Consider the following 4,348-nt stretch of genomic DNA (forward strand, 5'->3'; position numbering starts at 1 on the left):
TCTTGAGTTGCCTAAGTCGCAAAGCACACTTGCGCCAAATTCTCGGACTTAGCTGGGATTGTCTAATTCTTAACGTGCTCTTGCGATGTGCGTCCGTAAAGGTCAACCAGTTTATAACCTCACTCAAGTCCCGAAGGACCTGTAAAAGAGAAAGTTGATTAGTTCGAAGAACGAGCGACGGACATGTCCTAATGTCTCGCGAAGAGGGAAGCTTTATAAGCAATTCAGCGAGCACCTTGTATGCATGAGAGAAAATGGAGAAAGGAGGAGAACAAGGACATTATAAGGTTGAACGAACGACTGTAAGTCCACAAACAGCTGCTCACCAGGTGTTGGGCGCGAAGGCAAGTTCCCGACAAGAAAACGTGCGAACTTGTGAAGATTGTTCAACGCCCGACAATATACCGAAGCCCTATCCAGCCTTGTGCCACTCGAGGGGTTCCAAGGTGCTGAGATGACTGACATTTTGTTCGCTGCAAAAAACATTTCAAGGTTCTTCTAGTCGCTGATCGAGAAGTCATCAGTAACCATCCACGAGATGCTTCAGCGCGCCAACCAATACATCATCGCCGAAGCTCTGGTAGCGAGAAAGCGCATGGATGGCAAGAGGCCAAGGGCGGAACAATCCCAGGGAACGACCTCAGCAGCCCCGGCGCAACCCCGCCGGAGGCCCGACCGATAAGAGCTCCTGCTCCCGAGGCCCCCGCCTCTCCCTCTGAACACATGTCGTACCGAGATCTTCCTCCAAATCAGGGAGAAGGGTCTCTTGCGACAGCCCAACCCTATGAAAACTACTTACAAAGATCGGTCCAAATATTGTAGGTTCCACCGGGACTACGGCCGCGACACGGAAGACTGTCGCGACCTCCAGAATCAAATCAAGGAACTGATCCGGAGAGGTCACCTCGGGCATTATCTCAAGGAACCCCAGGAAACGACTCCACGCCCTAGGGGACCCGTCAAAAGACAGATCGACGTCATCTCGAGAGGACCAGCAGCCGGCGACAGCAGCTCAACGGCGAGGAAGGCCTATGCCCGGAGCGCAGTCGAGAAACGTCCCCGACCCGAGCTCGAGCCTGAAATCACTTTCGGAGCTAAAGAAGTTGAGCGATCCCATCATGACGATGCTTTGGTGATCTCCATTCGGATCGCCAACACTCAGGTCAAAAGTGTTAAATCTCGGATTTTGATGATGAAGTCAATTGTCATTTGTTATCTAATATATATGTTGAGATAAGTGTGCAGGATTAACTACGATGAAAGTGAGACATGTAGCAGGAGTTGCGCCGGAGTCAAGACAATGATCACGTTGGGAGTTCGAGAGTTCGACGGAAGTTCGGACAGTCGTCGGAGGTTCTGCGGGAACAAATCCGAGAAGTCCATAAGCTTGCCAAAGAAGCTCGTTGAAACTCGCCAAGTGAATCGTCGCAAGTCCAGGAGTTTGCTGAAAGTCCGCAGGAGCATCACCGAGGGTTCATCGGATGATCGACGGAAGTTCGCCGAAAGCTCGCCGGAAGAAGCGATTGACACACCGGAGCAAGTTGCAGTAAATGTCTTTGGAAAAATCGTAGTTAGCACTTTGATTAAGTTGGAAATGGGAGGTGATCCCATTAACTTAATCTTGGGGCAATTGAGCCCATGAAAAGCCCGAATTGGACAGAATTGATCAACCCATTCGGACCCTGATTTCTGCCAGGCGGTTGAACCGCCCAAGGCAGGAGGTTGCACCGCCTGGGCTCAGTCTTTGAGCGAGACTGGGAGGTGCAACTGCTCCAGCCAGGCGATGGCATCGCCTGGGGCTCAGTCTCCGAGCGAGACTGGGCGGTGCAGCCTCCCCTGACAGGAGGTGGCACCGCCTGAGCTCAGTCTTCGAGCTCTGCCAGGCGGTGCAACCGCCTCAGTCAGGAGTTACAACCGCCTGAGCTCGGTCTTCGAGCTCTGTCAGGAGGTGCAACCGCCCTTGACAAGAGGTAGCACCGCCCAGAGGCTCAGTCTTCGAGCTCTGCCAGATGGTGCAACCGCTCCAGTCAGGAGGTGCAATCGCCTGATCATGGAATTCCGGAAATTGATAGTTTTGAGCTCCAAATTTGAACTGAGTTGGGGCCTATAAATACCCCACCCATTCAGCACTGAAAGGTAGAAAATTAACATCGAAATCTTGATCCTTTTCTGTGATTCTTAGAGTTCAAAATTGTTGTAAAGGCCAAACGTTCTTCTCCCTCTGTTCTTCCAAGTTCTAAGTTGTAAAGAGAGGAGAGAAAATTCTGTAAGGGTTGTCTCCTAAGCTTGTCAAAAGGAGTGAAACTGTAAAAGGGTGGTTGGCCTTCGCCTATTGAAGGAAGGCCTCTAGTTGACGTCGGTGACCTCGTCGGTAGAGGAAGCCAAAAGTGGAGTAGGTCAAGATTGACCGAACCACTCTAAATCTCGGTTTGCATTTACTTTGAGCATATTATCTTTACTGCAAACCTCCTCTGAAGCTTACTTCTTTCTGCGCATATACGATCGGGTTTCAAGCTTTGCACTTTCCGAATCAACGTTTAGACGTAAATCTGCTTTTTCGTACGATCATCATATTTCAGATTGCGTTTACGTTTTGATTTCTACCATAACTGCAAACTACCTTTATACCCTTGCTTAAACTTCATCTCGCCTAATCAAATGATTTACGAATATGCATTTAGACGTAAATCAGTTTCTTCGTACGTACGTCGTATTTCAGTTTGCGCTTATATTATGGTAGAGGAAGCCAAAAGTGGAGTAGGTCAAGACTGACCGAACCACTCTAAATCTCGGTTTGCATTTACTTTGAGCATATTATCTTTACTGCAAACCTCCTCTGAAGCTTACTTCTTTCTGCGCATATACGATCGGGTTTCAAGCTTTGCACTTTCCAAATCAACGTTTAGACGTAAATCTGCTTTTTCGTACGATCATCATATTTCAGATTGCGTTTACGTTTTGATTTCTACCATAACTGCAAACTACCTTTATACCCTTGCTTAAACTTCATCTCGCCTAATCAAGTGATTTACGAATCTGCATTTAGACGTAAATCAGTTTCTTCGTACGAACATCGTATTTCAGTTTGCGCTTATATTATGGTAGAGGAAGCCAAAAGTGGAGTAGGTCAAGATTGACCGAACCACTCTAAATCTCGGTTTGCATTTACTTTGAGCATATTATCTTTACTGCAAACCTCCTCTGAAGCTTACTTCTTTCTGCGCATATACGATCGGGTTTCAAGCTTTGCACTTTCCGAATCAACGTTTAGACGTAAATCTGCTTTTTCGTACGATCATCATATTTCAGATTTCGTTTACATTTTGATTTCTACCATAACTGCAAACTACCTTTATACCCTTGCTTAAACTTCATCTCGCCTAATCAAGTGATTTACGAATTTGCATTTAGATGTAAATCAGTTTCTTCGTACGAACGTCGTATTTCAGTTTGCACTTATATTATGGTTTTCATCATAACTGCAAACTGCATTCATAGATTGACTTTAACATCATCTTGCTTGATCTTAAGTTAAAGAAATCTTAGAATCGGCTTTCACACAGAAATCGTTTTTATCGTTCGAACATAATTTCGTTTTAATCGCATAAAGTTTTCCGCTGCACTAATTCACCCCCCCTTCTTAGTGTTCTTGATCTTAACAATTGGTATCAGAGCGGGGTTAACTCTCTAACGGATTAAAACCCAAGAGAGATGGCATACGCCGGAAACCAAGAGGGTCATTCTATTACACGTCCACCCATGTTCAGTGGGATGGACTACACCTATTGGAAGACCCGAATGAGGATCTTTTTTATTTCTATGGATTTTGAACTTTGGAATCTTGTCAAAAACGGATTTTCGAAGTCTTCTCTTCCAATGATCGATTGGAATAAATTGGACAAGAAGGCTTTCACTCTTAATGCAAATGCTATGAATGCCTTATTTTGTGCACTTGATAAAAACGAGTTTAACAGTGTTTCAACTTGTGAAACTGCATTTGATATTTGGCACACACTCGAAGTGACTCACGAAGGCATAAGTAGAGTGAAAGAGTCAAAAATTAATCTTCTGTTACATTCTTTCGAACTTTTCCGGATGAAACCGAGTGAAACCATTGGCGACATGTTTACCCGTTTCACGGATGTCGTCAACGGTCTAAAACGACTCGGAAAAAGTTTCTCGGATTTTGAGCTCGTAAATAAGATTCTAAGATCCCTTCCTAAGAGTTGGGATCCTAAAGTCACTGCTATTCAAGAGGCGAAAGATCTAAACAACTTCCCTCTTGAATAACTAATCGGGTCATTAATGACCTACGAGATGACTTGTAAAGCTCATGAAGAGCAAGAAG

Source organism: Musa acuminata, chromosome BXJ2-11, assembly GCF_036884655.1.
Source record: "Musa acuminata AAA Group cultivar baxijiao chromosome BXJ2-11, Cavendish_Baxijiao_AAA, whole genome shotgun sequence".
NCBI lineage: Eukaryota > Viridiplantae > Streptophyta > Magnoliopsida > Zingiberales > Musaceae > Musa > Musa acuminata.